The following is a 12,218-nucleotide window of genomic DNA, read 5'->3' as shown; positions in this document are numbered from 1 at the left end:
GCCACCAGGGAAGCCCACACACACACACACACACACACACAGAGATATACACACACATACATATACACACAGAGATATATATGCACACACATATACATATAGACACACGCCCATATATACACACACACATATTTCCTTCTCCAGGGGATCTTCCCAACCCAGGGATTGAACCTGGGTCTCCTGCATTGCAGGCAGCCGCTTTAACCTCTGAGCCACCAGGGAAGCCCACACACACACACACACACACACACACACACACACACACACACACACAGCAGTAACAGCAGTGTCTCTTGCTATGAAGCCTAAAGATACATTGATAATATAAAATCTCCCCTCAGGACATTTACTCAAATTGGAGCAAAAACAGAGACTAATGTTTAAATGGCCACGATTTGCTCTTGAGGCAAATGATTCAATCAATGCAATCTTAAGAGCAACAGTTGAAACCAGAATCAATCCTGATAGGTAGCATGGCGTGTTCAATTTGGTTTCGATGCCTCTAGCACCTGCCACAACCCTTCTGCAATGTCTAGTTTTCTTATCCCTCCCTACCCTCTTGTCAATCAAAAAAGACCTTCAGAGAAGGAAGAGGCAAAAATTCTGTCTGCAGTGTAAATGACTGGTAAGGCAAAGTATAGCTCATACTGGGAACATCTGCACTTTGGATGTAATAAATGCCTTAAGCCACAGGAACAAAGTCTGGTGTTCTTCTGCCCTTGTGATTATATTCTATCAACAACTCTTTCTGTCTCACAAAAGTCGTCCTAATCTTTCATTCACCATAGTTGGAAGATACTTGACATGACTGTTTAAGTGCAAGAGCATTTTGTCAAAGGGATATTTTTTTCCAAAAGGATATTTTTTATATATTACTTTAAAACCCATTAAACTTCTAACTGTTTTAAAATTCTCAAGTTAAAAACTTAATGTGCATCTTCATTGCATCCTTGAACCTCATCCCATCTTCATCCCCCACTCTTTCCTTCACTCCATTTATGATCCATTATATCAGACTTGCCAGGTCAAAATGGCCCTTGAGTCAAACATTCCACTTTACTTCAAGTTGTTTGACTCCTTGCAAGTATGAGACTGTTCTGGCTCACTACATAGTGATGACTGATGAGGACTTGTGGCTGCCAATGGGATGCTCCCTGCCCTTGACCATCCTGTCTACCGGTAGCCTTTTCTTGAGGCTTGGGTGTTTGCTGTGTCAACTGATGAGTTGTTTTTACCTTGGAGAGGGTCTACAAATAGGTTTCAAGAGTCTATGAATCCCTGAAATCATTTAATCTAGATTTGGTGAGTACATACATACAAAGGGAAGCAAATCAATCCAATGGCTACCAAATGTGAGAAATTAGGAGATAGATGGGCCCATGGGCTGGACAGCTGGTGTTTGTCAAGTGGAGTAAGACTGAAGCTTTGTTCTCACCCAGACACTCCAAGGACAAAGCTAGTGGCAGAAGCTGAGCTCTGTTGAAGTAAAGAGATAAGGTGCCTACTCCTGAGGTCGGGGAAGACTTCCCTGTCTGCACATGTGCAGGAAGTCTCCTTTGGGGTCAAAAAGGGAGGGGTGCCAAGGCATAATAAGTGTAGACATACTCTCACAGACCTCAACGGTGGGATCCATCTTAGCAAAAATTTGAACACGCATCTTGGGGAGGGTCCTAGGACCAGTCGGGAGTGAAAAAAGAAATAAGTAAGTGGCCAAAGGTAAATGAAGCCCCAGAAGAGCCATCCTATATAAGTGATTGAAATCACCTCTTTATTACCTACCACCTTATTGGAGAGGACACCCAGACCCTTTCTCTCAGGGTACGCATTTCTGCTTTGCTTCTGTTTTAAATAAACAAACTGCTTCTCTGCTCTCCCACGTGTTATGCTGGCTCTAATAGTAAACTTTGTACCTGCTTTTACAGTGTTTGCCTCCTTGAAACATTCTTGCTTTCAATGGGGGTTAGGGTCATGGGAACTTTGCTTCTAGACTTTAGCCCCTGCTGATCTAGTAGCTAGGATTCCTGGTTTTCACCCAGGCTACCCAGATTCATACTGTTCACGAGGTTCTCAAAGCAAGAATACTGACGTGGTTTGCCATTCCCTTCATCCAGGATGAGATGGTTAGATGGCATCACCAACGCGATGGACATGAGTTTGAGCAAGCTCCAGGAGTTGGAGAAGGACAGGGAAGCCTGACGTGCTGCAGTCCATGGGGTCGCAAAGAGCTGGGCACGACTGAGGAACTGAAATAACGGACTGACCCAGATTCAATTCCTGGGCAGGGAACTAAGATCTCTCTTTAGGACCATTCACCGCTGTCTCTCTGAAGTCAAAATCACCAGTTTAGATGGGTACTAAGATATTTCAGGTAAAAAACAAAAACAGTCAACTTTTGAGTATGCCACCTAATATCTGCCCTCACTAGATACACCGTGTTCAGGCCTCACTCTTTGGTTAGGTTTTTTTCGTCGCTATGGGCAACCAGATCAAGTAGCCCAAATATTAAGTGAATTTTTTAACACAAATGATGCACTTTGAAGGTAACCTCTGAGGACTAAAGAGAGAAGGACTAAGCTGGATTAATTCTGGGCAGAGTGGAGCACATGTTTCGTGAAGTCATTCCTGCCTTCTAGAAGGTGACCCTTTTAGTCTTGCTCCATTTTGCACCAAGATTCCAAGAACCAAGTCTAAAAGGAAAATGTGGATTCTGGTTTCCATGTTTCAGGTGACTTTGGGTTTGGGAGAAGACCCAGAAAGAGCCGTGGGAAGTACAGGAAGTGGGAACTGCTCCTGCTTACCTGCCCAGCTATGATATCCTGCTACGTTTGAGACCGAAATCGCTCAGCAGCCACACGTTTCAGGTTGAGGTAACTCTCCACTACCTTAAAGGTCAGGACAGCCGCTGTGCTGACAGGGGCTCCCTCCCCCTGGCAGTCTACCCCACAGCTCTTGAGTCATCACGTCTGGATGACTAGGCTGACAAAAACAAGGTTTCAGGGGCTGAGTCGAATTGGTGGGAAGCAGGGCGGTAGGGCAGAGCGGTGGAGCAGGAAGAGCACTGCCCTTGGAGTCCAAGGATCTGGGTTCCAGCCCCTGCCCCGTGAACTTGGGTGGGCCTGCCACGTTGATCTCTTTGGCTGTTGGATGCAACTAGATAATGCAAGACACGCTGCATGAACTTCCCAGGAAGTGGAAGGTGCTCAGTGAGATGGACTGTGCAGGACTCACACTGAGGCAGAAGTCTTGGCCCTAGACCAGGATACGATCCTCCTGGTTCACCTCGTCTTACGGAGACCAGGTTGGTCCCTAGATCTGTAGAGATTTGCATCCCTAACCATTCATTTATTCAACAGATGTTTCCACAGAGCTATGCTGAAGCCCTACAAGGCACCAGCTTGCATCTAGAGGTTACTTCTCCTTATCCCGGAAACACAAATGGTTGGCTGCCAGAGGTAGAATGCAAACTGTCTGGGTCTCTCCTAAGCTGGGCAGTGGAGATGGATTCAGGAAAGGGAAGGAAGGAGGAAGGTTTGTCGCCACAGTTCTCTGTCTTGTCCCTAGGTGGCAGCACCAACACAGGACTGCTGTCCCCATCCCATAGCCTGGGACTTGAGAAATTCCCTTGCGGGCACTCAAGCTTGGTGAACAGCTCCAGCTTCGGAGGCAACAAGGGCAAGTTTGAGTCCCATATCTGCCCTTAGCTGTGTGACCTGGAGCAAACCATTTCACCTCTTTTGAGTCTGTTTCTTTACCTGTAAAATGGGGATAATTATAGTCCCTACAATAAGGTAAATGTTCAAGTGGCAGACACTGCTGTCCCTGCCCTCGGTGAGAAGATTAAACAGCATAGTTCCCTTATTCTTTTATCACTCTTATTTTGTGCCTTCCCCCCCTTCCCCCTTTCAAGAGCACCCCTGATGCTTATTTCAAATGAGCATGTAGATGAACACTGGGCTGGGGGAAGGCAGGGGAGGGTCCAGTGTGACTTTCCTAGAACAGATCCAGCTTTCCCCCTTCCTTCCCTTCCCTTCTCTACCCCTTCTCTTCATTATCTTCTACCCTGGGATTTTTATTTTTTACTTACAAATGTATGTTAACCACTTGCTCTGGGCAACTGTAAAGCCCTGGGCTAGGCGGGACAAGAAGGGGTGGGGTGTACAAAGGGAGCAGAGAGGACAACTTTTTTTTTTGGGACTACTTCTCAAAGCATGCAGGATCTTAGTTCCCTGACTGGGGATCAAACCCATGTCCCCCTGCCACGGAAGCATGGAGTCCTAACCACTGGATCGCCAGGGAAGTCCCGGATGGGAGCAGAATTATATACACTGAAGACAGAGTCCTCCTTCAGAAGTGTTCCCAGTCCTGTAGGCGCTGAACCAATTGCTAGGTGGTGGGCATCCAGAGCAGCTGAACTAATCATTAAGATATTTACTTTGTTGCAAGTCAGTAATCCTTGCCCTAATGCCGTTCCTTGCTGCAGTGCAGAGAAGGCTCCACTCTGCTCCAGCACCAACGTCCACGCTGATTGGCCAGCACCTGGCCTGAATTTTGAATATTGCCCCTGAGCAGGTTGGTTGAACTCCACACAAGATGAACTACAGAGGATGGAGAATGCAGCCTGGAGGCTGAGCTGCCAAACCCCATCCCAGTGATAGTTTTAAAATCAGAGCCTGGGGTTCTCGCCAGAGGCAGTGAGGGGTCTGAATTCAGGTCAGGCACGCCAGAGGCTGGGGCAGTGCTGGCTGAATGCTCATTTCTCATGGAGCACGGGGCATCCCAGAACCCTCTCAGAAAACAATCTATTCCTATCGGCCCCTGAGAATTAGGATCCAGCACTCGCTGCCTTCCTGGGAAACCCAGGTATGAGTCATCGTCCCCCAGTTTAGGGTTCCTTAATAGAAGCTGACTTAGGGTCTTGGATGATAAAGAATTCACCTGCAATTCAGGAGACCTGGGTTTGATTCCTGGATGGGAAAGATTCCCTAGAGGAGGGTATGGCTACCCACTTCTGTATTCTTGCCTGGAGAATCCCTTAGACAAAGGAGCCTGGTGGGCTACGGTCCATAGGGTCACAAAAGAGTTGGGCACAACTGAAGCGACTTAGCATGCACGCACTAGCTGATTTTTAGGAGAAAGTGAATTTGCTGAAAGGAGATTGCATGCCTCACAAAATCCCAAGGAAGGCTGAAGATGAGATTCAGAATAAGGCAGGATTCAGGTCAGTTCTCCAGCACAGAATTCTCTAGTCAGTGTTCACAGTAGGAGTGGAGGGCTAACCACTCACTATCTTTTGGGTCCTTCTTTGCTCTACTCAAAAGTCATTCCCAGGACACAGTCTGATTGGCCCAGCCTGGGTCCCACCATTGCACCTTGGCCAAATAAAGCAAGGCGCCTGATTGACAGTCCTACACATGGGAAAAAGCAATGCTTTAAAAGGAAATTAGGGTAATTTACCAAAGGAAGGAGGCATGGATTCTGGGTGGCGAAAAATGACCCTGCTAATCACCTGTATCTCAATTCTAGGTCACAGTTCAAGTAACACCCTGTCTTCAGCTCCCAGGGATTAGATCCAGGCAGAGCTAGATCCCCATATTAATGATACTTTAAACTTCCTAGAGGCCACCAGATCAAGGCAGTCAGCCTGGGTTCCTCAGGATTTTGGGTTCTTACAGCCTTGTTCTTCCTACCCCCGTGGGGATAAACAATAGGCCAGCATCTGAGGGGACCATAAGGAACTTTTACCTGAAGTAGACAAACCTTAAGACTGTCAGAACTCCTTCTTTCCTTCCCTCCTTCCTTTTTCCCTTCCTTCACTTATCAAACAAATAATAAGGGTCTCCTGTGCTGGGTACTAGAAATACAGAAGAAATTAAGACAGAGTCAGTCTCTGATTTTGCTTATCGGCTATGAATGGCCTATGCAGTCAGCCATTTGACTGTCCACCATTAGTCACCACTGGTAGCTTTGTCCATGATATGGGTGGATGTCTTGTCTTTATCGTTTATCTCTCGGGAGACACCGACATAGCTATCATTTTCGAGTCTCCAATGGAAGATGCTTCTTAGGGGTGTGTCCTCTTTCTTTCTGTCAGAGGACTAGTTTATAGAGGGGGGGGGTGTGTGTCTGTGTGTCTGTGTCTGTGTAGGTGGTGAAGGTGTGGAGAGCCAGCTGAACATGGAGGCAGCCCGACTCCCACTGTATATTATCATGGACTTTGAGGAGCAAAGCAGAAACTGAGGAGGGTTGACAGGGGCAAATGTCCTTTTAGAGAGTCCTGTTCAGGATGCCAGCTTGCTTTTGCTTTGATCATGGTCCTTGGCTCTGTCTGACTGATGACATCTAAATACAAGACTAAAAGCTAGACGACGGTGTGACTCAAGAGACACAGCTCACCTGTGTTTCCTGTGGCCCCATCTGGGGCTCCTGTCCCCAGTTTCTACTGACTCTATAGGAATGAGTCCCTTCTCTTGATCCTTTTCTTTAAAGATCTGACTTATGCTCACTCTCCAAATATTGGTCGAATGGAATTTTGTTGCTTGTATTCCATTGTCAGAATAAGAATTGTCTTGGATTCAGTTCAGTTCAGTCACTCAGTCGTGTCCAACTCTTTGTGACCCCAGGGACGGCAGCACGCCAGGCCTCCCTGCCCATCACCAACTCCCGGAGCTTACTCAAACTCATGTCTATCTAGTAGGTGATGCCATCCAACCATCTCATCCTCTGTCGTCCCCTTCTCCTCCTGCCTTCAATGTCTTGGATTATACACCCCTAAAAGGCAGGCACTCTGTGAGCTGAGGGATAGAGGATGTAAGGTGTCCAGGGTCCCATCCTTAATAGTCATCTGGAATAACTTTTACGCTATAATCTGCCCTGTGCCAGCGGGCAGTTGATCAGCATTTGATGTGAATAGTGCTGACTTCACTCAGAGAAGATGCACCAACAGGGATGGGCAGGACCTGCTGCTGATGAGACAGCCTAATTTCACTGTTCCAGCAGCGCAGCTATGAACAGCCAATCTCCAAAGCTGATCGCTGACTGCACATAGCAAGACAGTCCGGAACGTTTAGCGTCAGTATCTTAAAATGCCTCGAGATGGGGAAACGAGATGTGTTGCTTTTCACTTTTCAGACTTGGATGCGTCTCTAGAGAAAGCAGAAAGGGAAAATTTCAGAGATGCTACTGGGCTTCTAAACTTTAGTATTTATATTTGCTGGTAGCAATATAGAAGCCCAGTAGCATCTCTGAAATTTTCCCTTTCTGCTTTCTCTAGAGACGCATCCAAGTCTGAAAAGTGAAAAGCAACACATCTCGTTTCCCCATCTCGAGGCATTTTAAGATACTGACGCTAAACGTTCCGGACTGTCTTGCTATGTGCAGTCAGCGATCAGCTTTGGAGATTGGCTGTTCATTTTATACACACACACACATAAATATATATATTCAGTTTTGGCCAACATAGAAGTTTTATTCATCTCTTTTACCCCTTTATTCTTGTGTTCAATGCATATTAAAAAGCAACAACATAGAAAACAGAGCAAATATTCATTAATACATACCATGTACATTAATGAGTGATGCTTCTTAATCGACTATAGTTTTTAGCATATTTCTTTAGATCATTTCACTTTTTACGAAAGTATATTTATTTGTAAAGGATGATGTATATCATCATAAAAGATGGAAAAAACACTAAACTTATTGAAATAAATATACACTGACTAAATAAGTTTTACTTGAGTATCATCTAAAATCATCCTGCATTCTAGGCAGGCACTGTGGCGATTGAGTGGAACTTTGAAAAATGGGTAGAATTTCAAAATGATAAGGTGGCATAATAAAGTGAGGCATCTATGCCATTTAGATCAGATTAACCTCATGCTACTTAGATCAGAAATGACAGGGAATCTTAGTAAAAATGAGGATTCCTGGGTCCCGCTTACAGACTTACTGAGGAGATAATAGCTAGATGAGCAAAGGCTTGATGAAAGAAAAGTTTGAGATGTGGTCAAGGATGTGAACAAGGACTGTGAACAGCCTGGCCAGTTCACAGGGTTTTCTTCCGAGAGACGAGAGATGGACAAGAGTGCCCGGGCAGGTTGGTAGGCTGTCCTAGACAAAACGAGGGTGCTGCAGTTAGGTAAAAGGGGAGAATGGCCTTGAGAGGTCAATCATCAGTCTCTGCCACTGTTCCTAACCTTGGTCTTTCATCAGGAATCCTCCAGAAGAAGCCAGACAAACCTCCTAAGCACCAGTGAAATTTGTCTGTAAATGTGTCCTCTCAAGAGGGGTCTTTTTAGCTCTGCCTGCTGGTAGATTCTTTAAACCAGGATCAACTTTTTATTCCATCTTCCTGGAAGTAGATTAACTCAAATCACATATCAAGCAGTTGAGAAACAACATTTTCATGAGGAAGGGACTTCTCTGGCAGTCCATTGGTTAAGACTTCGCCTTCCAAAGCAGAGGGTGAGGGTTCAATCCTTGGTCGGGGGCTTAGGTCCCACCAGCCTCACAGCCAAAAAAATAAAACACAGAACAGAAGCAACATAGTAATACATTCAATAAAGACTTTAAAAAGAATTCACATCAAAAAAAAAAAAAAAAGATTTACAAGAGGAATATGTCTCTATTCCTTTCCAGCCCCCAGTCCCCTTCTACATACAATAGTAGCCAGTCATCCACACGGCAAGGATTCCATTACATACACACTGGCCACCAAGTCTTAAATGCACAACTGAGCATCATTCCTTCGGGCCAGGAACCTCGGGTACCTCTTAAAACGCCAATCCCCTGTGACAGAGGCAAAGATGATTTCATCTGTCCCACCTTAGTGTTGGTTTTAGTTCACGTAGCCATCGTGTTCCCCCTTGGAATTCCTGGGCCGCTCAGGAGCACTGAGTCCATGAGGGAGGAGGAGGAGGCCGGGGCAGCACAGAGGGCCGGCCTGTGCGTCCCAGAGAGAAATGGGGTCCCCAGCCGCCTGGGGAAGCTGCATGCGAAGCTGCAGCCGCAGCTGGGACATTGACTGGAGGTATGAATAAACACTGCTGGGAAGTTTGGGTCCAGCAGATGGCAACCCCGTGACCTCTGAGCTGACTTTACCCCCCTCTCTCTCCCCACCCACACTTCTCAGCCCAGAGACCAAAATTCTGGCTTTCCTGTAATTTGTTTTGACACTATCTCAGGGAAGAACGCCGCAAGTAAGAGGCCAACACTGAGGCCAACAGGAACCCTCCGTCAAAATGACAGATAATGATGTGCCCATTTCTTGCTGCATAGGACATTCACCTTGCTGGGCGTTCCACGGAGACATGGTTAACACAGATCAGAGAGACACTCTGGCAGGGCCACCCTCAGACCTGGGCAAAAGAGGTCCCTGCTCTGGACTCCCCACATTATGGGAATTCCCCTCCGCCTGCTATACCCCTTCTCACGGGGCCGAGTCCTGAGGACAGAAGGGACATGCCTACCCAGAGCCCTCTGCCCTTCAGACCATGCTCCATATTCCCAGCACGTTGGAATCCCCTGTCAGTGCCCCTAGCTGTCTTCCAGCAGCTGTAACCTTCTTCCCCGGATAACTCTTCACCAGAGTAGGTCAGACCCTGGTAGGTGCCCCCCCGGACCTGAAGGAGTGGCCCGGGGATGGCTTCTGTGGAGGAGGGGTGTGGGTGGACCGGTCTTGTAGGCTGGCTATATCCAGTGACATCCACATGAGGCCTCTGTGGAGGAGCCGGAGGAGAGATGAGAAGAGACCAGGTTGTAGTCGCAGGACTGTTTCTCCCTGTGCTGCCTTGTGCTAATACAAATTTCTGAAGCATCGAAGGGCTTTATATTCAAACCCCACCTCCCAGGTTGTGAGAAAGGTCTATTTATCAAGGCAAGAGAAAAGAGCATATTTCGTCTAACACGGTTAACATATTTTATGTTTGATACGAGTATTTAGCCACAGGGTGCGTGGCCTCTGTGTGTACGCTTGCTGCAAGCCCTGCAGATATGAGAGGCAAACCTCCTCCACACACACATTTTGTTTGGTCTGCAGAGGGTTTTAAAAACTGGGGGAATTCATGTAGAAATTCTGCTTTGGGGCTTTTCTTGGAAAATTGGAAGCCCTGGCCACACTGGTCCTGAATTCCAGGGCAGCGTGGAATAGAACCGAGGGGCAGCGGTTTGCTTTCAGCAGGTAAGTGCTCATTGTTCAGTTTGCTACATTCCCAGCCACTCCCAATTGTCCAGTGTCCAGTGAGGTTCTCAGTGCCTCCCTGGGCCCTGGAGGGATTTATGCGTGACTGGTCCACCCACCTGAGGGACTATCTCTGTCATGGGTAGGAGGCTGAGACAGAGCCTGGATGGTGGGACATCCGAAGTGAAGGCACTGGAAGTTCAGACCTCTCTGTAGGGGCACCTCCAATTTCCCTGTGTGGCAATGAAGTCAGCTTTGGCACTCAGCCTAGCCTTTTGCGGTCTCTGTTAGACTGATCAGAAAGGAGAAGTGGAACTTCCCAGGCTCATTAGAGAGTAGCGAATGAAAGGGGAAGAGAAGTCCTGCTGAGAGACAGGAGTGGCACACGTGAGCCCTGCATTTCTGGTTATGGCTCTGCGTATCATTCGGAAGGTGCCCGGCACTGGTCATGTGCCTTCTGCAGGGGGTTTCTGGGGGGAAATCACAGAGCTAGAGCAGGGGTGGGGACAACATCTCTGATTGGAGGGAGGCCCAAGAGAGGTCTGGTCCAGGAAGGGCTGGCTGGAAAGTTCTGCTTCCTGAGACTGAGAGAGAAAAATTGAATTCTAGTCAACGCAGGCCATATCTCAAGTGGCCATTGGCGACTTTGCTTTGCCTGTTAACACAGGTGTGGGAAGGAGCTACCCAGAGCATCAACTACCAGAAACCAGGCCCTGAAGGAAATGGAGGGAGAGCTCCTTCTTGCCATAGCCCCTCATCCCAGGCTACACCAAGTTCGTGCACTGGAAGGGAAGTCTCATTTACCAAGTTCTGTTGGGACACCAAAGGTTAAAATGCAGGATTCTGCAAGCAATGCTGATCCTTGGGAGAGGTCTTCCGGCCTGTCTCCAACAAGCTCCAAGCCCCCTTCCCACATGCTGGGCTTCCGTGTGGAATCGACTTCGGGGGTGAGAGCTCGATGGTGGCAGTGCGCCTTCAGAGGCCCTTGGGCCGCACACCTCCCATAGTTAGGCCACAAGGAGGTCAGGTGGCCACGTGCTAGGAGGCAGCACTTGCAGGCCTCTGCAGAGTTTAGTAGTCACACTAGTCCAGCACTGGCATAATCCCAGGGGGTAGGAGGGACTTGGGCAGGGGAGGTCCCTGAAACCTTGCCTTCAGCGGGCAGGCCCAGGAGATGCTGGCACAGGGGAGCAAGCTTGTTCCTCCCATTCCCCTGTGCTCGCCAAATCCCAAGATGGCCATCAGCAGGGGGACCACCGGTAGTGGCTCTGAAGGACCACCGGGTGAGCTTCAGAGGCTGCCAAGGGGCTGCCTCTGACACCTTCCACGCCAGTCCCTGGCACTGCAGGCCCCAGCTGGCTCATCAGGGGCCATGTGTGTGTCTGTGGAGACAAGGGGACAGGCTCTGCCATGGCTCTTGGGCAGTGGTGTGGGTAAGGCCAGAGGGGTGCTTGGCATGGGAATTTCTGAGGAGCAGGTGGACATACGAGCAGGGAAACCAGAGCACGCTGGTTTCAGCTCTGCCCAGACTTGTGGGTTGGAAGCCCTGAAGCTAATCCTATGTTATCTGAGCCACATAACAGGACTGATGCTGAAGCTAATAGTTTGGCCACCTGATGCGAAGAACCAACTCATTAGAAAAGACCCTGATGCTGGGAAAGATTGAAGGCAGGAGGAGAAGGGGATGACAGAGGATGGGATGGTTGGATGGCATCACTGACTCAATGGACATGAGTTTGAGCGAGCTCCGGGAGTTGGTGATGGACAGGGAGGCCTGGCGTGCTGCAGTCCATGGGGCCGCAAACAGTTGGACTATGACTGAGCGACGGAACTGATCTAAGCCACTGCTGACCTCGGACTGTGGAGGCTTGCGGAGACAACAAAGCTGTGTGTGCTTTACCCCAGCTTCCCAGGGGAGGCGGAGTCCTCAGCAGGATACTAGTGCCTGTGTCTCTGAACCATGGGTTGCCCCACCAGAGAGGAAAGCCTTGCCTTCATGTGAGGGGCTCCTTGAGTTACGAGTGCTCCTGGAGTGGGGCCA

General features: G+C 48.3%; 1 long non-coding RNA gene across 1 annotated transcript; it reads left to right on the top strand.

Moving 5' to 3' along the window:
- Positions 1-7,007, top strand: LOC110140138 (uncharacterized). The gene is made up of 3 exons (XR_002314665.2): positions 1-2,368; positions 2,726-3,452; positions 3,562-7,007. It is a non-coding gene; the product is annotated as an uncharacterized lncRNA (long non-coding RNA).
- Positions 7,008-12,218: the final 5,211 nt, after the last annotated feature.

The sequence above is a fragment of the Odocoileus virginianus genome, chromosome 6, assembly GCF_023699985.2.
Source record: "Odocoileus virginianus isolate 20LAN1187 ecotype Illinois chromosome 6, Ovbor_1.2, whole genome shotgun sequence".
Taxonomy (NCBI): Eukaryota; Metazoa; Chordata; class Mammalia; order Artiodactyla; family Cervidae; genus Odocoileus; species Odocoileus virginianus.
This window is presented reverse-complemented; position numbering and strand designations above follow the sequence as displayed.